At 49.5% G+C, this 25851-nt stretch overlaps 1 long non-coding RNA gene and 1 other non-coding gene across 3 annotated transcripts; one reads left to right on the forward strand and one right to left on the reverse strand.

Moving 5' to 3' along the window:
• Positions 1 to 342: 342 nt before the first annotated feature.
• LOC144300090 (U6 spliceosomal RNA) lies at positions 343 to 447 on the reverse strand. Its single transcript, XR_013366731.1, has one exon. It is a non-coding gene; the product is annotated as a U6 spliceosomal RNA (small nuclear RNA).
• An 11853-nt stretch (positions 448 to 12300) lies between these two features.
• Positions 12301 to 23485, forward strand: LOC144299686 (uncharacterized). 2 transcript variants are annotated; one of them, XR_013366349.1, is made up of 3 exons: positions 12301 to 12574; positions 14048 to 14299; positions 23067 to 23485. It is a non-coding gene; the product is annotated as an uncharacterized LOC144299686 (long non-coding RNA). The 2 variants fall into 2 exon arrangements; XR_013366348.1 differs by lacking the exon at positions 14048 to 14299.
• The last annotated feature ends 2366 nt before the right edge of the window (positions 23486 to 25851 follow it).

A 25851-nucleotide genomic window follows, 5' to 3' on the forward strand; every position in this document is an offset into this window, starting at 1 on the left:
CACTTTGGGACAGAGTTCGATGGCACATTCTGCAGAAACCAGGTGGTCCTGCAGATCCGTGGTATCTCTACACAGTGATCTCAGCGGGCAGGAGGTGAGGTGTCATTTCCAGGATGGTCCCACTCAGGTGTAACGAGGGTTGTATATATTCGTGCACCGTGTGTGTGTTCTCTTTCTCGTGAAGCATAATTAGCACACGTGTGTTACTGTGAAGTGTACAACAGATTCAGCAGTTCTGTGCATTACTAGCACAGGTGGGTGTCATTGCCCCGTCACCAGACAACGTTCTTAAACTCTTAACTGACTGTAGTCCCTGTGCTGTGCGCTCTGCCTCCGTGACCGAGAACTGGGGAGCGCCTTGGGAATGTGCGTGTCATCCTTGAGCAAGGGCCGTGCTAATCCTCTGTACGGTTCCAGGTCGCTAGCTGAGCTTTTATCTAAGACCTCGTAGAAATAAGGGAAAGATGTGGTGTGACCCGGTAACGGTGATTGGGTTCTGATGGTGGGACTGAGGGTGGTTCCATGTCTTCTTTGACCCCCTGCGTCTCTCAGGCTCCTCTCCTGTGCCATCAATATGCATTGCTTATGCAGCTAAGCAAACGGGAAGCTTTAACAATTGGCTTGGCCTGCTGGCACCTTCCTCCCTGGGCACACGTCTTGGTGAGAGTGGCCCCCGCACATCCCCATCTTGGTGAGATGCATGTGCGGTATCTCCCACTGGCACCACGGTCCCATGATGGTGATCCCCATAGTGGGCAGACTGGACAACCGTCGTCTACACCCGAGGTGACTTTCCACTGGTCTTGTCTGTGCACCAGTCTGCCTCACGTTTTCATCCCCGGACGAAAGTAATCTCCGAGTGAATTGCCCCAGATAATTTATACTTCCCCTGTGAATAAATTAATTCCCTTTGGATGAATTATTTCCCCGCAGGAGAATTATTATTATTTATTATTTTAGAACTGACAGATATTCAGAATCAGGTTCCCAATTATCAATGACTGACAGAGGGGCAGGGATGAGTAGAGGTACCCTATCCAGGAGCATGAATTCAAAGACTACCTGCCCCTTTCCCCAACATGTAAACTCCTTAGCACAAGCACCCCCAGAGTAGCCCCTGTGGCTCATTTCTGTAGGCCATCCGTGAAGCAGGACCTCATGGACTTACAGAAACGTGAACAGAAATGAAATCCAACTTAATGATCTGTTGTCATCATTGAACAGGAAATTCCTGGTTAGATGAGTCTTACTGGAAATATCTTTTCTTGATAAATGAATGACTTGATGAATGAACTGCCCATCACATCTCCTCGTCCCTATTGTCACCTCTCTGGCTCCAGGTCCCTGCCCAGGCCTGGCTGCTGCTGGGGACCAGGTGGGAGCAGCATGTGTGCACTGCAATCTTCTGAGAGTCCATGGGCCCTCACCTCTCTGTTGTTGATGTCAAATGGGCCTGAGCACACACACTCCAGGTTTTTCCTGTAAAAACAACATTGAAAGGACACGTGCAGCCCAAAACGTGTGACTCTTACATTGTGGTGAGTGACAGTTATTAAAATGGCTGAGATTTCCCATGAAGGATATAATTACATTTTCATCATGCTAAATAAAGAAGGAGAGGTGATGCAAGCCCACAGCATTGCAGTTAATATCCTAAAGCTTTATGTCCTTCCAAAACTGTGAAATTGTTAGGGAGCAGCAGAAGGGCAGCTGGTGGCCTCAGGACAGGTGAGCAGAGCAGGGTGGGCAAGAGACGACCAAGCCCGGGGCCTCGGAGTCAGCTGAGGGACCCTCGCTGGCCCTTGGATGGCTCACCTAGTGCAGCTCCCGCTTCCCAGGACGGTAGAAAAAGATGAACTCTCACAGGGAGGACCTCCGGCTTGGAGTCCCCAGCTGGTGTCCATGACCAGGAAGGAACCATGTTGGCCTGTCCCCTGCTGGAGTTGGGATGTGGAGGGAATCAGAAACCATGAAGGGTGTGGACCCTTGCTCCACATGCAGTCTGTGGGTCCCTTGCAGAGAAGGTAGCACAAGCCCGTGTCTCCACCAGGTCTCAGGTGCCAGAGCCGGGTTGGCAAACAGGGCTGGACGAGCACCTCTCGAGAAGACCCCTGTGGCAGGCCTGAGTACATGGCCCACCAGGGTGGGGGCACTGAGGTCAGTGGTTGGAAAAGATGATGCAGAGGTTGGATAATTCAAGCTATGGAGTTAAAGGGGTGTTTGTCTTCATACTCCCAAGAGAAAAGGCGTTTATGCCATTGACTCTCCTAGAACGTCTCCTCCCCAGACCAGCCAGAGCATCCAACATTTGACGGTAAAGGCCCGCGTGTCTGGTTTCAGGTTGTCCCAGGCAGAGCCCTGCTAACATCCCAGGCCACGAAGTTCATGACCCTCCACAAACAGCTGCAGCAGAACAGATTAAGTGTCATATTTTAATGATATAATTACTCATCTTGATTATGTAATTAGTAAAAAAAACACCATAATTATGCACTTAGAACTTGAGATAATTTATTAGAGAGGCCTGTTTGTAATTTGAGCCATAATTTAGGATGGTGAACCTTGTGCAATGCTCTGTGACATGCAGAGCAGGCCACTTCATAAGGGTGAAGATGGTGCCCTTGGCAGTCATTTCAGTGGCAAAAGGAAGTTTGGAACTGTGGGGGGATTTTCAAATTATAAAAGCCAACCACTTCAATAAATACACCTTACAAGCTGCTAATTTGTCATTGAGTGTTTCAAAATCACTAATTCTTAAAGCAATTATAAAACACTCCGATGTTCTTCAAAGCAAGGGTTGGGATTTTTTTTCTATGCATTTTAGAAACAGAGAGAGAGAGAGATAGAGAGAGAGGGAGAGAGAGATTCCTTTAGTTAAAGCCGCTCCACGCTAGGGGATTACACACAACTGCCTCATGTCGCTATCATTCTTTGTGGAGCAAGTGTGTGCTTGGAAACATCTGCATCAGAAGCAGGTTTGAAATCCTGACAGCCCAGCTGCATGGGCAGAAGGTTGAGGAGTCAGAGTGACTAGAGAGAGACTAGGGAGAAATCTAGAGAAAGGACAAGGCCGCAGGCTGGGGACAAGGTGGGACCTTCTCTATAAGGTCTCTCTTGGCCTCTGGATCTACAGCCTCTGGGTCGGCATCACATTTCCCATGTTTGTCCCTGTTTCTAGGGAGGAGCACGCTCTCCTTTACTGCACCAAGTTGGGAAATGCCTGCTCAGTCCTGCTGCCTGCCACCCACTTGGTCAGCACCTTCCACAGCCCCAAACACGGGGACCAGGATGGAAGACCTGACTCGAGGTAGTCAGGGGCTCTGCTGCTTGGGGACGGTGAGGCTTGACCTGCTCTGGGGTCATCATATTCTCATGGCTGCTCATATTCTCTGTCTTCTGTTTCCAGGACAGGGAGGGACTGCTTGTCCATGATGGAGGTGCCTGCCCCAGCCTGTTTCAGATGCCTGTTCCCACCTCCCAGAGCTGGCTCTTCAGGAGAGTCTTGTTTACATACAGACAGTCACTGAAGGAGATAGGAGATCCCGGCTGCATCACCAGAGAACCTGGATCCAGCCATGCCTGATGGTAATGTCCACACTTTTCACTTAAGTGGACCAATAACTCTCCCCCTTTTGAAAACCATTTAGGAATTGGTTCTGTCACTGACAAATAGAGTCCTAATTGAGGACCTATCTCTGTCCCACCCAGCTTCAGTCTCCTGAGTATGAGAACATGTGGAACAAAGAAATAAGTGGGCTACAGAGAGTGGGGTTCTGAGCATTGCAGCCACCATGGCCCCTTCCCACCAGGCCAGTGGACTGATGTTTTGGGAAGGCCATGTCCACTGAAACCTCTAGAGCATCCTGTCACCTACTGCCCCTGAAAGCTGGAGACCACTCCCCAGAGCTTCTGTTCTGGTCTGACAAGCCACGAGCCCTGTGCATCTCCACCTTCCTTGATCTGACCCTTGCCGGCCACTCCAGCCTTCTGCCATCTGTGCCCACTCCCTGCCTGCTCCCTGACGTGGGACCCACCTCCTCTGGCTGCTCTTGGGCCAGCCCCTTGGAGGCAGGCGTTCCCTTCCTTGTCCTTGGTGTCTTGGTTCCCAGCAGAGCCCCAGGCCCCTCACAAGTGTTCACCAGCAATGATGCATCAGTAAAGATTCACCCACTACCATAAATACACAGTTTGCTGCAGAATTATAAAAGGTATGGGGGCATTCATATGAGAGCAAAGGACAGATGAGGAATCACTGTTATCATCCAGTGGCTGAGATGGGGCCACTGGAGATCATTGCAGGGATCTAATTACGTGTATATTTCAAGCAGAGGCTATACTTCGAAAATTAAAATTCAACTGCAGGAGGAAATGATGGTTTTCACATAAAGATTCTACCCCATGCCTGCGAGGCAGGATTCCACAGGCTTTAGGAGCCGGTTGTCCTGACTGCAGAGAGAGCCTAGAGAAGTGCCCGTGCCCTCAATGTCACTCCCGGAGGTCTGTCCCTCCCACGTCTGAGCATCCCCACCTGCAGCACCAATGGGAGGTGGGTGGGAGGGGACAGGGCCTCAGGAGGGGTCCGGGGGCAGGGGTGACCAGCTCAGACCCTCCTGGTCCCGCTCTCCACCCCCTCCTGGGACAAGCAGGACACCCTCTGGGGAGCTCTGCCATGTGCCCCTCACTGGGACTCACCTCTGCACAGAAGATGGAAGACAGATGCAGTCAGCCTTGTGCAGATGCCAGAACGTTCTGGAATGTTCTGTCCTCACGGGCTTTGGTCCTCACGGCCAAAAGAAACCATCACGAGAAAGATGGCAGCCCCAAGACCCTGTCTGTTCATTTATGTCTGTTGATCTGTTTCCTGGGGACTGGGATGGAGTTGGAACTATTAATGGTTTAGTGCCTGAACATCGGCAGCCAGTCATTTATTCCCACTGCGGGTTTTCACTTGGATTTATTTCTACACCTAGCATAAAGTACCTTATTTATTTTTCTGAGCGACTCTGAAGCCCTAGTTAATTGACTGCTATAACTGGCCTCCTCAGGCTCCCAGATCTGTTAGGGAGAGTATGTGCTCTAAGTCTGTGCAGACAGTGGCATTTGTCACTCTCATGCTGATTTGTCATCTTTCCAAAAGTTAATAACAGCCTTTAAGAGGCTGTTGACCTAAGATACACAAATTTTATTTCGGAACATATGTCTGAACTTAAAAGTTTAGCAAGAAAAAAGCCAGTGTTCACTCCTTACCTTACCTTGGGCTCCAAGCAATGCTAGAGACATCGATCTGACTTCTGTTAGAGGAACGTCATTCTTTTACCCCAAGTTCTGAGATTCCTTTTGCGAGGTGAGATTAGGACCAGCCCGTGGAGAGGCACCATATCTTCTGTGAGCTCTTCCTTCCCCAGAACCCCAGGGACCTCCTGTCCCCACATGGACTGGGCGCTGGATACTCGTGCTGAAATTACTTCTGCAGGGAAGGCCCCTGAGTGCCCATCCACCCCGGTACCAGGGACAGAGGCACTGTGTGGCCAACCAGGCCTGAGTGTCACCAGAGAGGAGTAACAGCAAAAGACCATGATGGCCCAGGGCAGAGGCCCAGGAAGAGGTGGTGCTGCACAGCCCAGGGGACTGGACAGCCATAGAGGCAGAAGGAGGGGAAATGTGCCACTGTCCGGTCTCTGTTCTCTTCTCCCTGGCCTCTGCCTCCCTTGGCTAAACCCAGGCAGGACCCCAGAGGACCCAGCAGGGCCAGCTGCGTGGACACAGGTCAGGGGAGCAGAGCTTGGGTGTGAGCAGACACAGGAAGATGTGCTGGAGCTCCTACTTTCAGTGCCCTCAGGTCAGTGTATTAGCCCGAAATGATGAGCAGGCCACCCATGGGCATGCATTGCCCTGGGGCCCTGGGCAGCAGGATGGACTGGAACCTCTCAGAGGGCAGCACCTCTGGCCCCTCAGGCACAAGGTGGAATCCAGGAATCATGGAGAATATTCCCAATGATGAGAGGACACCAGGCAGGGGGGCGGGGTAACATACTGATAGGAGTGGGCACAGTTTGGAAGGTGTGTAGGTTCCAGGACAGACGGGGTGCTGGGGGCAGGACACTGGGATGGATGGGGCTCAGGTCAGGGGCAAACCTGGCCTCAGAGAGGGTTAGGTCCTTGGCCATCCTGGGCACCTAGTACTCCGTGGAGCCAAATGACAGAGGAGACAGGGCAGTTCCCACCTGTCCTGCGGACCTCGCAGAGAGAACTCCCTGTCCATCGCCCTCTGTGTCTGAGACTCAGGAAAATCAGCTGCTTCACTGAGGGAGGAGGCCCTAGCAGAGAGGCTTCCACAGACTTGGTGGGTCCTTGGCTGCGTGGAGAGACATTTCTGAGCAGAGTGTTCCCAAGGACCCAGGGCCTGGTGGGGGGAGCTCAGCTTACAGGCACCCCAGGGAGGGCAATTCACATGTGTTGGTTGGGTCATTCATTCATTTATCTGCTACTCATACCTGTATTTACTTAGAGCTGAACTACTGATAGAAACCACGCAGGAGGGTCTGGTTGGGAACTGCACAGAGGTGGGGATATTCCAGAGCAGGGACCTGATCCAGCTATGAGGTCTGAGCCCTGCCCCATCCCTCCCTCACTGTGTTACCTACAACAGGTTACTCAGCATCTCACTGTTCTCTTCCCATAAACCAAGGATGGTGATAACCTGCCTTGGGGGTCATGTGACCTGGGGACCCTGGGGCTTTCTCCATGGAACGCCCAGCTCGAGGGACCACTTCATTGTCTCCTGTGGCTGATGGCGGGCAAGCACCTGCCAAGGCTCAGACTGTCCCACAGGATTAAGTGGAACCTGTTCTCCTGGGCCCTACTGAGATCCAGCAACTACCCCCATTCAGTTCTTAAAAATTCAAACACACGCATGTTGCCAGAAGACAGTGAGAAAAGTGATTCCCGTTGAATAGGAAACTCACTGCAATGCTCCTGCCCTTTCCGCAGTTCCACTCTTATGTATTTTGTATTTTGGGACTGTTTGCATCCATTTTGCATGCTTTTTGCAAAGCCATGGGTACTGTGTGTGAGGGGGGAGCTGGCACATTTGTTTTTGTTTTTTTTTTAATAATTTTTTTTAAATTTATTTATGATAGGCACACAGTGAGAGAGAGAGAGGCAGAGACACAGGCAGAGGGAGAAGCAGGCTCCATGCACCGGGAGCCTGACGTGGGACTCGATCCCGGGTCTCCAGGATCGCGCCCTGGGCCAAAGGCAGGCGCCAAACCGCTGCGCCACCCAGGGATCCCAAGCTGGCACATTTGTAAGGGTGGTTTAGCCCAAGCACCCCTGAGCCGGGCTTGGGACACAGCCGACTGGGAGGCATGAGCCCATGTGGAAGGAGGACTCTGTTCCTGGGCAGGGGGAGCAGAGAAACAGGCTGGATCCCCAGCAGCTCTCCCTCGGCCCTGGTGGCAGGATGTCCACCAGCACCTGTGTCCCCTGACATGTGTCCTCCTGACAGCACTGTTGTGCGCGTGTCTGAATTCAGAACTTCAGTGTGGATGTGTGACAGTCTCACCCAGTAGGAGAAGGGCCACTGGGGTTGCCCAGGTGGGAGAGGTTGTGGCCTGGGCAGCACAGCAGGACGGGACCTGGGCGAGGGGATCAGACCTCACTGACAGGATGGGATGCGACTGAACGGGGTGTTAAGGACGACCCTGTGGGCTCATCACTGTCCCCTCCTGGCCAGGAGTGAAGGAGCCTACCCAGTGGGTAACACTGCCCCATCCTGTCCTTGGGGGACCAACATTTCTGCCACCAGCTCCTGACCCCCCTTCCTGCCAGCCCCCAGTCTCATCAACAAGGGAAGCATCCTGACCATGTTCACCAGGGTGGGGTCCCCTGAGCTGCTGGACACGGGTGCCCTGTGGGGCTTCTCAGGGTTTGGATACCTCTCTCTGTAGCGCGATCCACGGGGCTCCTGGTTGCTTTTGGGATCCTGCGGCAGGGCCTTTCTTACCACCTGCTCCTCATGAGGCAGGGCTGGCTCCCTGTGGGAAGCCTTCCAGGGTGAGTGGGGGCTGCTGTGGGGGGGCCAGCTGGATCCAGATCCCTCTCCCAGGGGTCACTTCCAGCCCTGAGAGCCCATTAACCACCACTGTATCTCTCATGAGTAAATAAAATAAACTCTTAAAAAAAAAAAAAAGAAAGTAGAAAGTCTTCACCAGATGTGCCCTTGTAGGCTGTGCTGAGAAGGTGAAGGAAGGGGCTGGCCAGGGGAGGTGACCTAAGGAGACAGGGACAGGAACACTTCCCTGGGCAGGGCTTGGAGCTGAGACTCTAGGGCTTGCAGGCAGAGGGAAGGAGGTCAGGGCCCTTGCAGGGAGGGGTGTGGTGACCTGGGACTGACCAGGTCCAGTGAATCTGGAACTCAGCCACTCTGGGGAGGTGGGAGATGCATCCAGGGTGGGGATCAGATGGCCAGGGCCCTGTCAGCCTGTGGGGGGAGGGAGCTCCTGCTAATTCAGAGCCCAAGCCCTGCTCTGCCCTGTAAAACATGCTCCCCGGCTCCCAGAGTGGGACCCTGACAGGTCCTGACACCAGGGATGCTAGTGGGGGCCCCAGGTGGGAGGGGCCTCTGGAAGAGGGCGTGTCCTTCCAGCTCCCCTGCTTCCCTGCAGAGCCCGCTCCAGGGATCGTAGCCCTGCCCAGGTGCCTGGCTCCCACAGTCCTGTCCCACACAGGGGTCCTGCTGTGGGCAGCTGGTGGTGGTCCTGCCCTGCCCAGTGTCCAGGATGCCCCGGCTCTGCTCACACCCCTCAGTCCCCCTCCTGGGGCCGGGGTCGCTGCCCACCTTCCTCCTGCCTCTGCTTATCTCTGCGTGGGTCATCCCTCTGCCCTTCCAGCCCTGCCACCATCTGTGTGACCACTTTCCCATTTTCCTGTCTAGATGCTGGTGTCACCGCACTTGAGGTTTGGGTACAAAGGGAAACCACAGAGGGGGCACAGAATATATTGGTGATTTTAGAGGTGACCGCTGACACAGAGCAGAAGATAAGGGGTGGTGAACAGAGGCAGGAGCCAGCAGGAGATCGCATGCAGTTAACCCAGCAGAGGTGAAGGTGGATGGGACCGGGCAGCAGTGCAGATGGATAGAGGTAGACACCTTCAATAAAGGTTAGGACAGAAACCCATCACTCCCTCCTCAGCCACCTGCCCTGGTAACTGGGACGGGGAACCACCTGTAGCCCGGGGCTGTGCCTGCTGACCCCAGGCCCTTTCTCAAGGCCACCTCTGCATGTGGTGCCTCACTGTCTTGACTCTTCCTATTTGAGGTCAAATGAAACAAAAATGAGAAATGCAGAAAGAAACTGTGGATGGCAAAATAGCTTCAGCCACCATCCGTCACTTTTACTGTTTCTCTAGACTTGTCTGCACAGAATGTCAATGTCCTGATGTTCAGGAACCTCCCTGCACCAAGGCCCGGCTGGAGTGGGGCACATCGGGAGGGAACTCCGGGGACCTCCTTTCTGCAACCCCCTCCTCCAGGGGACAGGAGGACGCTGCCCCTGCTGGGGTTCATACAGGTGTACAGGAGCCAGGACAGCAGTGGGAGGCTGAAATTGGGACCAGATGCCAGGGGTAGAGCAGGGCACCGACCCAGCTCGGGAGGGTCGGGGTTGGCTCAATGGGGAGTTCAGACCCCCTCCCTCGGCTTGTGCAGAGGCAGAGACCGCTGCACCCAACAGAGGCGAGGTTATCAAGCCGCTGGGCAGCCTTCTGTGCGCCGGCGGAGCCCAGGTGGGAGCTAGGGATGGGGCCAGGCCGGTGGGCGGGGCTGGTACAAAGGTCAAGGCAGGGAAGGTGGGGTCAAGGCAGGGAGCCCCCCAGTGGGTGGAGTCTCGTGGGCGGGGCTGGAGCGGAGGGGCGTGGTCAGAAGGATGGGGCTAGCCTGGCTGCTGCATCCCAAGCGTCCTCCGGGCCAGAAGGTGCCTTCCACTGGCTTTGCTAGTTCCTTAATGCCCTTTTCCCATTCCATGCCCACTCTTAGGAAATCATAGAATTGTTAAATAGTATCTTTTTCATTTTTATTGAATTTTTATCATATATTTGAGTGTGTTTGAGACTAACACTTCCTTCTTAGGAAATCCTTGAACTGTGGTTAATGACTGTCTCTTTATTTGAAAGTGTTCTTGCAGAACGTCCATTGCTGTTTGGTGTGCATATATTTTAAATACAATAGAAGACCCTGTGTGATCTCTTTCATCCTGGCAAGAGACTTTTATTTTTACAAGTGATTGTGTTTGGGACCTGGGCTCCTGTTGCTCAGTGTACGAGACTTCCATCGTTCAGACCTGCATCGTCCTCCAAGGCTCGTCCCCCACACGCTCCCTCTGCACTGTCCCTGGAGGCCACCATCTCCTGCCATACTCAGGGCAGCCACTGCTGCGTGTCCCTGTGGGCCCGGGTCCGCATGTCCCCAGGCGCCTGGGACAGGACAATGCACCCCCAGCACCACCTGCTCTTCCACAGACCTCAGGGTCCTACACAGCTGCCAACCAGAGGCCCCCAGGCTGTGAGGAGACCCTGGCTGCAGAGCAGTAGTTCTCATTACAGAGACCTCTTCGTTATAGGGGGTTATAGGGGAAACCCCACACACGCAGGTCAGGGTGCAAAGTGCACATCCAAACGTGCAGCTGATGCTTCAGAGGGACACAATGGGGATGCACCCATGTCACTTCAGGTGGTTATGTGGAGACTACCAATACACAATGCCTGTTATGCTTTGATTTCACATGAATGACAGGTCATGTTTAGTCTATGTAGGTCCCATGTGCTGTGTTCCCAAACGTGGAGTCTGTTAGGAGGGCATGGGCTCATGGATGGGGTCCACTACTTGTGATGCTCCCTGAGCCCCCAAATGCAGACCACCTATGTGGGGTGGAGGTGACCACAGAGTGACAGGCGACACTGAGAGGGAAAAGTACTCAGATCATCCATGGAAACATTCTCCTGCGGTTCTAGTCTCTCTGGAAGATTCTCCGTAAGTGGGAACAGAGTAGCCTGCAGTTGAGGGGTGAGCAAGGCAGAAAAATATGGATTTCAGCATGCAGAGGCGTCCTCTGCATGTGTTCTTGCTGATGAGCAGCCAGGAGAGAGGAGGTAGCAGGAGGAGAGCAGGCAGGAGTCTCTGCAGGGCCACAGGGAGGGGAGGGCCCTGGGCAGCTCCTCCCGACACCCCCATGGGGAGACCTCTCACTCCATCCAGGGTACGATAAACTTCCCACTTCCAAAATTCCCTAAAAGTGAGTTTCTCTGGCTCTTCTTGGGGATTTGTGAATCTGACACTGTCTTTCAGAATGTCTCCAGTCTCCCTTCTTCCCAGCTGAGAACAAGAAATCAAGACAGTGGAGGAGGCAAGGAGCCGGGCCTAGAGATTTGACAGGGTTAATTAGTGTCAAGTTCAGGTCAGAGTGATCCATCACCTGAGCTCCTGGCTGTCCAAATTCCAAGGAGAAACAGCCATAGGCCCAGTGAGTCAGAAACCCCCTCAGATGGGAAGGAATCCACACTGGACAGCTTTCATTCACTTGATAGATTCTTCTCAGCAATTCCCCTCTGGGTAATGAAATGTGTCTCCAAGGAAACTATTGACACCTGAATGGTGATTCCTGGGCTGTTTGAAATCCTGCTGAAAAGAATGTGGCAGGTGCCAGAGAGCCTTCTGGAACCTCCCAGCTCCACCCAACCAGCAGCTGGATGCAGCCAAGGGGTGACCCAGCCAGGCCAAGTGGAGCAGAGAGCCACCCGCTGGGGCCCACCTGAAATCTGACCTCAGAACTGTGGGAAATCAGGAACCACTGACATTTTAAGCCACAGCCCTTACAGGTTGATCTGTCCTGCCCCAAGAGAGAGCTGAGTCAGGGAGGGGCAGAGATGGAGTGACCTGGAGTTTAACCAGTGGGGCGAGGCTCCCAGGTAAGGTCGTCTGCTCCTCCTGGACTCGGGTCCCCTCCCCAGCCTCAGCTGGTCTCCTGCTCTGTGGACAGACCAGACGCAGCCTGGCCCCATGCCCGCCCCCTTCTGCAGGCAGGTCTTGCTGGCCCTCCTGGCAGCCACCTTCTGAATCCTATTCAGCCCCAGTGAGTCCTCCTAACAGTGCTCGATGATACGTCGAAATTAATATCTCCACCTGACTCGAGTGGTTTCATCTTTGATTCCTCCGTATCTCCAGGATGCCCGTGGGCACTTTAATTCATCTGTGACTTAACAAAGGGCTCTCCCAGTGTGGGAATACCTCCGGGTCACCTACGGAACAGCGCAGGCCACCTGAGATGTCTTCCTACTCCCCCTCCTGTGTCTACACTAACAAGATGTCTCTTAACGCCCTGCAGTGTCTACACTGATCAGGAATGCCTCTCTGATTCCTCTGCTGTATCTACACTGATCTGGGATATCCCTCCAGTTACTCCAGTGTGTTCACACTGAGGCTGTGTAGCTTCCTCACTGTGTCTGCATGGGCCTGGATTATTACCTGAGACCCCCTGATTTATGTATGTGGACCTAGGATGGTGCTGTGTTTACCCAGGTCAGGTAAAGGGAATAGGACCACATCCCTGGCTCCCCCAGTTTATCTAGAGTGAGTGACCAAGAAGGTCTCCATAGTTTCGTGGTGGGTTGATGATCTGGGATTTGGCCCTACACCCCAAGGTGTATCTACACTGGTCTGGGTGTCTCCCAAGTCCCCTGCTGTGTCCATACTGAACTGGAGATCTTTCTTACACTGGGCCATCTCCTTAGTACTCCTATTGGGTCTACACTGGCCTTGGATGTCATGGTTCCTCTTCAGTGTCTACATCAACCTTAGTTATCTTCCTTCCAACTCTATTTTACTTATACTGCCCCCCCCTTCCTGTGTCTACACTGACCGGATGGTATCCTCCTTCCCCCCCCCATGTCTACACTGACTTAGTGGTCTCTCCCCATCCTCTACTCTGTCTACAGTGATCTGCTCTGTCTATACTAACCCAGTAGTCTCCTCCTCTCCTTGCTCTGTCTGTATTGACCCAGTGGTCCCCAGCCCCCCACTGTGTTTTCACTGGTTTCCTGAGCCCCTTGGGCCTGCACTGGCCCCAACTCCATCAGGGATTGCTATGAACCACCCGGAGCAGGTGCTCTGGGCCCCTCCCTGCCCACAGGCCCGTGGTTCTCAGCCAGGAGCACTGGCTCCAGTCTAGAGACTCAGTTCAGGACTCCTTCCCCACCTGTGAATCCGTTGCAGACAAACTGTCCTTCGTCAGCAGGTGGACAAACTCCCACCTGAGCCCTGGGCCAGGTGCCAACCCTCCCACCCTCAGCTGCACTGTCCGCATGACTGTTCTTGAGCTTTCCTGGTTGCTCTCTACTTCATCTGCCTTTCAGGAGGGCCTCAGCCGGGACTCAGAGGGGGAGAGGGGGAGTATTTCCTGCCCCACATGAACAAGGAACAGCCCCGCCTCCCACCTGAGCCCTAGGCCAGGTGCTGGCCCTCCCACCCTCAGCTGCGCTGTCTGCTGTCCACTGTCCCGTGAGCGCAAGGCCGCCTGGGCCCGAGCCGCTGAGCCCAGGCAGCAAGGCCTGGAGGGAGGAGTGTTCCTTCTGGGCCCTGAGGATGGGTCTTTGGCCCCACCGGTAACTGCGGTGCCCAGGCCCCTGAACCCTGACACCAAGCCCAACAGATGGGGAGTGAGTTGGGGTCAGTGGTCACTGTGTGAGGCCTGTGGAGTTCCAGATGCTCCTCCCTGCACCTCAGGAGCAGCCAGGAGGGTTCAGGCCCCTTCCCACAATCCAGGCCTCTGAGAACCCCCGGATGAGTTTCCCCCAGGTGAGATCCCCCAGGGGAGGCTCTCAGAAGCAGAGGCTCCCCCCACACCCCACGTCCCCAGGTGAGGCCCCAGGAGAGCTGCCCTTGGGGGTCTGAGCCCACGGACTTGATGGGGAGCAGGCCTGGGGCCCGAGGTCTCCTGGGAGGGAGGATGATGTGTCCCCTGCTGTCACACTCAGACTATGTCTCTGCCTGCAGGAACGGGGCTGAGTGGGACGGCAGAGACTGGGGTTTGTACCAGCCGTGGCTCAACACCCAGAGGACACCTGGTCCCCAAGCCCCTGCCCTCTGCTCCTGGGGCACTCAGGGCTGGCCAAGGGGCAGGAAGTGTGTCCCTGGGCTTCATGCACAACTGCCTGAGACCCCAGGTGACTGGCTTGGCAATAACTGCCCCCGAGTGTGAGTCGGGGCCACGTGACACCCGCGGCTCAGCCCGAGGACGCTCGGCAGGTGTGTGTGCTCTGCTCTGTGACCTGAACTGCAGGTGTGAGCAGCAGACGGAGGAGGGTGAACGTCAGGAGGGCTCATCGAGCTGCTTGGTAGGGTGGGGCTCTGAGGTTTCAGGAGGGTAGAGCAGGTCTCCTTTCTCAGGGCCCAGCCTGAGATTGGAGTCACAGGGTGACCTGCTCCCTAGACCCACCCCGGGGGCTGCACGTCGGGGGCAGCAGAGCGCAGACCCCAGGCTGAGGGTCAGTCCTTCCCTTGCGTCATGAACCACCAGGGAGGTGGCGGCAGGTTAGAGCTCAGGAGCAGGCAGAGAGCCAGCCTGGCACCTGGCGGGATCCCTCTCAGCCCCACCCCTCCCTCTGATCTGTCCTCTGGAGCCCTGCCTGGGGCCTGGGGTGGGCAGTTTGCTCTGCCCTGAGGCTGCAGGGGCGAGGGGAGGGGCTCTGTGGGGACAGGTAGAGGGGAGCAGGAGTCCTGGGGCACCTGCCTGCTCAAGGCTGGGGGTCTCTGGGAGCAGGGGCGGCTGGGGTGGGGGCTCACCTGGAGATGACCAGACTCAGGAAAGCAGGCAGAGGGGGTGCAGAGGGAGCAGTGCTGTCTGCAGAGTTGGGCCAGCAGGGAGGTGTTTCCCACAGTCCCGTGGGAGGCTACCCCAGGGGTGGTGAGCTCCCCGTCACCAGGAGGATCCAAGCAGACATGGCTGATTGACCTGCAGTCAGAGGCCTGGTCCTCGGGGAGAGGCTGGCCCCGACCAGGTCCCCATGAGGCTTCCCTGATGAGAAATGTGTGCAGTGGCACCTGGAAAGCTTTGGGCCCTCCCTGCCAAGGTGGCCTCGGGGTCTGGGATGGGGATGGAGGACCCCCTGCCTCTGCAGCTGCTCCGGGGTCTGAGAGCCCCAGGCCTAGGCCCCTGCTCCATGCAGGCAGGGCTCTGGGAGGGCAGGGGTCTCTGTCTCTGTCCTGGATCCTGCACCCCACCCCTGGGCAGGGACGGCATCCAGCTGGTTTCTGATTCCAGAGCTCAGGTCAACCGGGCCCCCCAGTCCCTGTAGCACACGTGGGGAAGGGGAGGGAGGAGGCCTAGAGAACCCTGTCCCTTGGGCAGCCCCCCCTCGGCCTCACCCCCGAGGCAGGACAGGGACCTGGGGGCAGGTATCTGGGCGGAGAAGGTGCTCAGGTGCATAGGGCGGGTGCTCAGGAAGCTGACGCTGCTCCCTGTGCTGGCAGGTAGACAGACGCAGAGATGGCAGGACCCAGTCCAGGTCTCAGGAGAGGCCCCCAGACCCTGCATGCCATGTGGGAAGTCAAACCTATTCCCCAGGGGGAGCCCATCCACCTGGAGGCCGAGGCAAGGAGGGAGCCCCAGATGCCTCCAGGAAGTGATCCCAGCACCCACTCCCGGCTGCTCACGGTGACCCCAGGGCAGCATAGAGGCTGGGATGATCTGTGAGCTCCGTTGACCAGGCCAGGAGCGCTCCAGCTTGGAAGAGGCCCCACAGGGGTGGGGAGAGGGGGTCTGGGGAGAGTTCTCAGGTGGGGGCCCCAGAACACCCTTGGGGGCCTGCCTGGGAGCCCTCGAGGGTCACCTGCGCTTCATGCCCCAGGAACTGACTCTCCTGGGGGGGGGGGCGGAAGCTGTGTCCCACCTGCCTCCTGCCCAGTGCTACCTGTGAGAGCCCCCACCCAGTTGAGGGGCTGGGGCGCTAGACTTGGGGTTTGCAGAGAAGACCTCAGGCGGCTCCTCAGACCCCACTAGGAACCGGGGTTTAAGCCCCAAACACCCTGTCTGCTACTTCAGTAAATGTCCCAAGGTGTTCCAAGTGCACAGCCCTCAGACCACCATCTGCCCACCCTCTCTGGGCCCAGACACCTGCAGGTCCCAGGGACCCCTCAGCTGGGGAAGAAGCATTTGTTATTCTGCCCTCTGTCAGATTTGGTGATTTCACATACAGCTTTGCTATATCATTCAAAAGTTACTTAAAAATATCATTTGCCTAGAGTTTACTAAACTTTCAGCAGAACATTAAATTCTTATATTTTGCATACAAATTTAATGTTAATAAAAAAGATTGCTAAGATGGTTATAAGTAAGTACATTTCCTAACAACCCAAGAAAGTTAATTTAAATAGTTCAGTAGGAAGCATGAAAATCAAACCAGATGTTTCTGCCTAAGGACAATGCATTTAAAGACTTATGGATTATTTATTCCCTTAGTTTCTCTTCAAATGCAACCATAAATCAATATTATTTTATTTTGAATAAATATTAATTTCTTAAAGGAAATACACAGATGTTCTGGTTTCCCACCTAGGTTTGAGTTATAACTGACATTGAACACTGTGTATTTAAGACGTACAAAGTGGTAATTTGACAGAAGCCTATATTGCAAAATGATTACAATTAGGTTAGTTAACACCTCCATCATGTCACATAATCACTGGTTTCTTCTTTTTTGTACAATTAAGATCTCTCTCAGCAGCTTTCAAGTACACAACACAGCATTGTGAACTGTGGTCACCATGCCGTATGGTAGAGCCCCAGAATTTATTGGTCTTGTGACAAGAAGCTTGTGCCCTTGGACCAACAGCTCCCGTTTACCCCCAGCCCTGGGCCACCACCATCCTACCCTCTGTTTCTGGGTTTGGGTTTTTTAGATTACTTGTAACTGAGATCACACAGTGTTTTTCTCTAACTTACTTCACTGAGCATCATGCACTCAAGTTGCATCCATGTTGTCTCCAATGGACACTTTTTCTTCTTTCTTCTGGCTGAATAATGTGTGTGTGTGTGTGTGTGTGTGTGTGTGTGTGTATGTCTGTGAATATTCAACCTCTTTGTCCCTTCTTCTGTAGATGGACATTTATGTTGTTCCCATGTCTTGCCTAATGTGAATAATGGTAAACTGAACACCAAGATCCTGATTTCATTTCCATTAAATATATACCCAGAAGGATTGCCAAATTGTATTGATGTCTCCATTTTTATCTTTTTGAGGACTCTCCATAAGGTTTTCCACAGTGGCTGCACCACTTTGCATTCCCACCAGCAGTGCATGAGGGTTTCTTTTTCTCCACATCCTCGCCAACACCTGTTATTTCTTGTCTTTTGGACGATAGCCATTCTGACAGGTGTGAGGGGATGTCTCACTGTGGTTTTGATTTGCATTTTCTTGATAATTAGTAGAGTGTCTTTTCATGTATGTGTTGGCCATTTGTATGTTCTCTTTGGAAAATGTTATTCAGGTCCTCTGACCATTTTTAAAAATGGATTTATTTGGGTTTTGTTTGGGATTTTTTTGGTGGTCTCTCTCTCCCCCCACCCTCTTTCTTCCTGATGTATTTTGGCTATTAACCCCTTACAAGATAGATGGTTTGCACACATGTTCTCCCGTTCTGTACGTTGCCTTTTCATTTTGTGGATGGTTTTCTTTGCTGTGGAGAGGCTTTATAGTTTGGTGTAGCCTGCTTCTTTAAAAGTTTGTTGTAGTCTTATATGGATGGGTTCACTTCTGGGCTTTTGATTCTGTTCTGTATCTGTTTTTAAGCTAGTACCATACTGATTTGACTGTAATTTTAATATAGTTTCAAATCAGGAAGTATGATGCCTCCAGCTTTCTTCCTTTTCAGTATTTCTTTAACCATCCAGGGTCTTTTGTGGTTCCATACAAACTTTAGGATTTTTTCTTCTATTTCTGTGAACAATGTCATTGGAATTTTGATAGAGATTATGTTGAATCTATAGATGCCTTTGGGTAGTATGAACATTTTAAACCTATTTATTCTTCTATTCCATGGGCATGGGATAGCTTTCCATTTGTGTCTTCTTCAGTTTCTCTCATCAAGGTCTTGTAATTTTTAGTATACAGATTTTTCACTTTTTTGGTTAGATTTATTCCCAAATACCTTATTGTTTTTGGTGCTATTGTGAATGTTTATTTTTTTCCCTCTAAAGTTTCATTGTTTGTGTATAAAAGGGCAACTGGTTTCTATGTGCTGATTTTGTATCCTGCAACATAACTGCATCATTGATTAATTGTAACAGATTCTCACTGGAATCTTTAGGATTTTCTATATATAAGGTCCTATCATCTGCAAATAACAATAATTTTACTTCATCCTTTCTGATTTGGATATATTTTGTTTCTTTGTCATGCCTGATTGCTCTGGCTGGGACTTCCAGTGCTGTGTTGAATAGGAGTGGCTGGAGTGGACATCCTTGTCTTGTTCCGACCTTAGAGGAAAGGCTCTCAACCGTTCATAGTTGAGCATGTGAGCAGTGGGCTTGTCATGTGTGGGCTTCCTTGTGAGGATGTACGTTCCTTCTATACCCAATGTATTGAGAGCTTTTATCATGAAAGGATGTTGTATTTTTTTCAAATGTTTTTTCTGAATCTAGTGAAATGGTCTGATCTTTATCTTTCCTTCTATTAATGTGGTGTATCATGTGTATGATTTGCGTATGTGAGATCTTCTTAGCATCCCAGGGATAAATCCCACTTGATCATGGTGTGTGATCATTTTAATGTAATATTGAATTCAGTTTGTTAATACTTTGTTGAGAATCTTTGTGTTTATATTCATCAAGGATATTGGCCAGTAGTTTTCTTATAGTGTCTGTCCTTAGTGGGCTTTGGGATCAGAGTAATACTGGCCTCATAAAAAGAACTTGGAATATTCTTTCCTCTTCAGTTTTTTTGGGAAAGTTTGAGAAGTATTGGCATTAATTCTTTAAATGATTGGTAGAATTCACCAGTGGGCCACCTGGTCCTGGGCTTTCGTTTGTTGGGATGCTTTTGACTATTCATTCAATCTCCTCACTCATTATTGGTCTGTTCATATTTTCTATTCCTTCCTGATTCTGTCTTGGTATGTTGAACATTTCTAGCAATTTATCCATTTCTTCTGGATTATCCAATTTGTTGGTGTATAATTGCTTGTAGTAATTTGTTAGGATCCTTTGTATTTCTGCGCTATCAGTTCTCATGTCTCTTATTTCCGATTCTAAGTATTCTCCCCTTTTTTTCTTAGTCTAGATCAAGTTTTATCAATTCTGTTTATCTTTTAAAAAAACCAGCTTGTTCTTTCATTGATCATTTTTATTTTTTCTAGTCTCTATTTTATCTCCATTCTGATCTTTGCTATTTCCTTCCTTCTGATAAATTTGGCTTTGTTTTTTCTTCTTTGCCTCATTCCTTGAGGTGTAAAATTAGGTTGTTCATTTGAGATCTTTTTTTTAAAAAAATATGCATTTATCACTAAACCTTCCCTCTCAGAACAGCTTTTTAAAAATATTTATTTGAGAGAGAGAGAGAGAGAGAGAACAAGTAAGGAGAGGGGGCAGAGGGAGAAAGAGGAGGAGGGGCAGAGGGAGAAGCAGACTCCCCGCTGAGCAGGGAGCCTGACAAGGGGCTCAATCCTAAGACCTTGAGATCATGACCTGAGCCGAAGGTAGATGCTTAAGCTACTGAGCCACCCAGGCACCCCCCCGCCCCCCAGAACAGCTTTTACAGCATCCCATAGGATTTATTTTTTTTTATTTTTTTATTTTTTTATCCCATAGGATTTAATGTACTGTGTTCCATTTTCAATTATTTCAAGATTTTTTTGTTTGGTTTCCACGTGTTTGTAAATATTTCCCTTTTCCTTCTATTACTGATTTCCAGTTTCATAACACTGCGGTTGGAAAATATAGTCGGTATGAATTCAGTCTTCTTAAATTTGCTAAGACTTGTTTTGCGGCCTGTCATATGATCCGTCCTGGAGAATGTTTGTGTACATTCGAGAAGAATGTGCATTCTGCTGCTGTAGTTAAAATGCTCAATAAATGTCTGTCAGGTCCATTTGGTCTAATGTATGGTTCAACTCCAATGTCTTCTTGTTGATTTTCTGTCTGGATGATCTATCCATAGCTGAACATGGTTGTTAGAATCTTCTATTATTATTATATTATCTTACCCCCCTTCACATCTGTTAGTATCTGCTTTGCTTAATACATTTAGGTACTCCAATACAAGTGCATATCCATTTATAATTGTTACATCTTCATGATGAGTTGACCCCTTTATCATTATATAATGATTTTTGTTGTGTCTTACTGTTTTTGGTTTAAAGTTTATTTTGTCTGACATAAGTAGAGCTACTCTGTTCTCTTTTGGTCTCTGCTTAAACAACATCTTCCTCCTTCCCTTCCCTTTGAGCTTATGTGTATAATTAAAATTGAAGCGAGTCTCTTGTGGGTAGCATGAAGTTGGGTCTTGTTTGTTTATAATTCAGCCACACTGTGCACATTTATTGAAGAATTCAACCCATTTACATTTAAAGTAATCACTGATAGGCAAGGACTTACTGGTGCCATCTTACCAATTGCTTTCTGGCTGTTTGTGGTTCCTTGTTATTTTTCTTTCTCTCTTCCCCACCTCTGTGGATTGGAGATATTCTTTGGCAGTATTGTTCCAATTCCTTTTGCTTTATCTTTTGTGAATCCACTCTAGGTTTTTGCTTTGTGATTATTATGGGGATTATATAAAACATCCCTTAGACATAGCAGTCCATTTTACACTGGTAGTAACTTAACTCTGCCCCCTTTGCTCCCTCTGTTTATAGTTTTAATGCCACAGTTTACCTCTTTTTATATTGTGTATTCATTAAAAAATTAGAGTAGGTATGGATATTTTTTATACTTTTATCCTTTAGTCTTTATACTACAGTTAACAGGTTAACACACTATCCTATTACAGAATTAGAGTTTTTTTCATCCAACTACATGTTTACCATTTCCATTGCATTAGATATGTTCATATGTTTTCATGTCATTGATTAGCATCCTCTGACTTCAGCGAGAACACTTTTTTTTAAAGATTTTATTTATTTATTCATGAGACACACACACACAGAGAGAGAGAGAGAGAGAGGCAGAGACACAGGCAGAGGGAGAAGCAGGCTCCATGTAGGGAGCCTGACGTGGGACTCGATCCCTGGTCTCCAGGATCAGGCCCTGGGCTGAAGGGGGCGCTAAACCGCTGAGCCACCTGGGCTGCCCGGCGAGAACATTTTTCAGCATTTCTTATAAGGCAGATCTAGTGTGATGAACTCTGCAAAGCATTTGTTTGAGAAATTTTTATTTTGCCTTCATTTTAAAGGACTTCACTGGATAAGTGTATTCTTGGCAGGCTTTTTTTTTTTTTTTTTTCTTTTGACACTTTGAATGTGTCATCCCACTCTCTACTGGCCTGTAAGGTTTCTGCTGAGAAATCCACTGATCACCAGTGTGGGTTCCTTTGTAGATAACTCTCTCTTTTTTCTCTTGTGCTTTCAGGATTCTGTCTTTGCCTTTGACAGTTTCATTATAATGTTTTGGGGGAGATTGCTTGAAATATTGAGATGATCTATTCACTTCATGAATCTGGATGTCCAGATCTCTCTGCAGGTCTGGGAGATTCCCAGCTATCATATCTCCAAATGAACTGCCTTCCCCCTTCTTCCTCTCTTGCCCTTCTGGGACTCCAATGACTGGTGGCTCTTTTGATGGTGTCCCACAGATCATATAAGCTGTCTTAGCTTTTTTCATTCTCTTTGTTCTCTGACTAGGCTGTTTTAAAGCTCCTGTCCTATGACTCACTGATGGCTTTCTGCTTTCTGATCTGTTCTGGTGTGGATACCCTCTATTGCACCCCTCATTTCATTCACTGACTTCTTCAGCTCCAGAATTTGTTTAGTTCTCTCTCCTGATTCTACCTCTTTGTTAAATTTCTCTTTTCTTGATTTCATTGAATTGTCTATGTTTACTTGTAACTCATTAGCCTCCTCAAAAGAGCTATTTTGAATTCCTCATCATGTAAATTACAGATCTCTATGTCTTTGGGATCAGCTACTGAAAGATAATTGGGATCTTTTGGTGATGTCACATTTCCTTGTTTCTTTATCTTCCTTTGAGTTTTGTGTTGCTGCTTTTACATTTGATGTAGCAGTCACCCCTCTAATCTTTACCAGCTGCCTTCAGGTGAGAGTACTTTTTGTTGGCCCTGCTATATATTTATTCTGTGGCTTTCTCCAACCTTGTTTGGATATACCTGTTCTAAGCTTCCTGCTCCCTCTTGTGGCAGAATTCTTAAGCTTGTAGGTCTTCTCTTGTTTGATCTTACAACACCCCAAACCAATTGTTGGAAACCTCTCTTGCTTTCCTGAAGGTGTTGCTACAGCTCAGGACTGTGGATTTTCCCACACCCTGGCCTGTTTTCTGTGGGTACTCCCTGTCAACCCAAGCTTACTCTCCTGCTGCCCCAGGAGTGTGCATAAGCAGCTGGCCACAGGGTGGGGAGGGAGAGGTGGGTTTGACACGTAGGCTTTGGGAATGCCCATGGTCCAGTGGAGGGATCCTCAGAAGTTTTCCCAGTGGCTGTGATCAGGCTTCCTGCTGGAGTCCAGAATGCAGTCATAGGAACGGCATCTCTTTAATGCTCTCTGATATTCTTATTTCTTTCCTGATGATCTTCTTACCCCAGTCATGAAGCCCCTTTAATACTTGGCCCCACAAGAGAGAAATGGGTTTCTTTAGCAGCATTCTGCGTAGCTGGGGAAGTCATGTACTCACCACTGTCCATTTCTCCAGCAGAAGAGATGCTGTCTCCTACATCTCTGAGCTGTGCCATTTTGGAGGGAGGGTTGGGGCCTGGCAGGGTTTCTTTTACCCACTCCATTGTGTCCAAGCTCTCTCTCTCTATATATATATCTCATATGTCTATATATCTCATATACAATTTTTTCCCAACAGAGTGCTCAACTCCTCTGGAAACCTGGCTTTCTACAAAGGCTGTCTTGCCCATGGGTGTCTGCCCAAGTCAGCATTCTCCAAGTGCACCCAGGCCACAGGCAAGAGGGACTGGAGCCAGTTCATAGGGGCCTGCCAATTACAAAGCGCGTACTGTGGTCTGCCTGCCTATTACCCAAAGTACAGTAGGTGAGATCCTGCCAGGTCCCTTGTGTCTTATTAACCTGAAATGTGTCTCCCTAATGCCCCAAGTGTGTACACTATGATGTTAAATGTCTCCATAATTCCCCAAAGTGTTGACACTGAACTGGCATGTTTCCCTAATTCTCATGTTTGTCTACACTAACCTGGGATGTCTCTCTAATTCTCCAGGAGTGTGTAGTCAATCTTGGGATGTCTCATTAAATATCTATAAATGTCTATACTCATTTTTGGAATGTCTCCTTCATTCCCCAGATATATCTACACTGAACATGGTTGTCTCCCCATCCACCCCACCCCATGTGCTACAGTGGCATACCATATCTCCCTTATTCCCCATGTGGTCTACATTGATCTGGCATATCTCCATAATGTCCTAGATGTTTATGCTGACTTGGGATATTTCTCTAGTCCCCAGATGTCTGTACACTCACTTGGGAAGTCTTCCTAATTATCAAAGTAAGAGAATATAATCTGGGATGCCTCTCTATGTACCAAGTCTATCTACACTGACCTAGAACTAATTCCCAAGATGACTGTAAAGTGACATGAGATGTATGCCTAATTTGCCAGTTGTGTCTACCCTGACCTGGGATATCTCTTGTATTCCCCAGGTGAATCTACAATGACCTGGTATATCTCCCTATTTGCCCAAGAGCATTTACTCTGACTTGAATTATATCCCTATTTCCCCAGATTTATCTACACTGACATGGAATTTCTAATTTCCCCAGTTGTCTATACTTATGTGGGACAATTCCCTAGTTCTCCTGGTGTATATATTGTGAATTCACCCTGATATGGATATTACTCTATTTCCATAGGATTTTCTACTCTGTGAAGTCTCCGTGTCAGCCATGTGTCTACCAACCTAGAGATTTTCTCTCATAACCCAAGTGAGACTAGCTGATCCTAAGTTGTCTTCCAACTCCCCTGAATTGTGTATACACTGAACCGTGATGTTTCTTTTATTTCCAGGTGTATCTATAATGACCTAGGATGTTTCCCTTATTACTAAGATGTGTATACTCTGATTTTGGATATCTGCCTAGTTCCCCAGGAGGGTTTACACAGACCAAGGATATCCAATTCTCAATGCGTATTCTAATGTGGGATGTCTCCCTAATTGCCAAAGTGTGTCTACCCTGACCTGATCTGTCTCCCTAGTTCCCCAGATGTATCTACTATGACACTGCATTTTTCCCAATTTCCATGTGTGTCTACTATGACCTGAGAGCTAACTAATTACCAACTGTTGAACTGGCTTGAGATGATTTCCTAATAGCCCAGGTTTTGTCTACTTGAACAGGAATGTCTCCCTAATATCTCAAGTAACCTAAGTGGACTTGGGATGTATCCCTATATACCCATTTGAGTTTACACTGACTTGGGATGATTTCTATGTTCCCCAAGTGTGTATTCCATGATCTGAGGTGTCTCTCTGATATCCCGTGTGTTTTTATACTGACCTAGAATGTCTAATCATCTGAATGTCTACTCGGCTAGAGTGTCTCATTAATTACTCAGGTGTGTCTAGATTTTCTCCATAATTCCCAGGTGACATCCTCTGACCTAGGATGTCTCATTAATTCCACAGGTTTACCTACAATGACCTGGGATGTCTTGATATTCTTAGCAGTGTCTACAGGGATTTTGGATGTCTTCCATTTCGCCAGGTGTCTCCACTCCAAACTAGGCTATCATCTTAATTCAAAAGGTGTGTCTCTTCTGACCTGGGATGACTCCAAATTCCCCAGTTGTTTCTACCCCAAATATGGGGTATCTTGCTAGATCCCCAGATGTTTAACTGACTTAAAGTAAATTTAACCTAGGTTTTCTACTTCGGTGTTAGATGTCTACCTAATTTCCCATGTTTGTCTATACTGATCAGGGACTTCTAATATCCAAAGTGTGTCTATTGTGATCTGAGTTGTCACCCTTGATATGTCAACTCTGATATGCAATTTCTAATTTTCCAGATGTGTATAATCATACCTGGAATATACTTCACTTACTTTATTTAGTGATTCACATATCAGGCAATATCTAATTTAGCAGATAGAAAGGAGCACTGAAGACCTGAACAAGACAAAATTTTATAAACCAGGTGGGAAGGAACATGAAGTTACACTGGGCATTTGCTGACTGGTTAGGCTTGGTTACTCTTCTTATATAGGGCACAGGAAAGTCTTGGAGTAGGTCAGGTAACTTGTGTGATTGGTTGACCTAGACCTACCTTTTCTGGGAGAGCAGAGCATAGACCATGAAATTTTGGTTTGCTAAGTGGGGCTTAACATTACAGATTATTTTGGGCCTAATCTAGTTACTTTAAGCAATTCTCCCTTTTGATCAGACTCAACTTACTGAGAGGTGTGACCAAATCTAAGGCTAAAGCACTACTCTCAGTCACTGCATTTATGGTCTCTGTTGGTGTTTTTATACTGACTTAGAATGTCTAATCATCTGAGTGTTGGTGTCTACAGTATTTGCAGGTCATGAGGTTAGGCTCATATCCTTGTAGATGGCCATTTTCTCTTTCTTTTGGTGTTCCAGTTTCTTTCTTTTTTTTTTTTAATTTTTATTTATT

The sequence above is a fragment of the Canis aureus genome, chromosome 27 (genome assembly GCF_053574225.1).
Source record: "Canis aureus isolate CA01 chromosome 27, VMU_Caureus_v.1.0, whole genome shotgun sequence".
Taxonomy (NCBI): domain Eukaryota; kingdom Metazoa; phylum Chordata; class Mammalia; order Carnivora; family Canidae; genus Canis; species Canis aureus.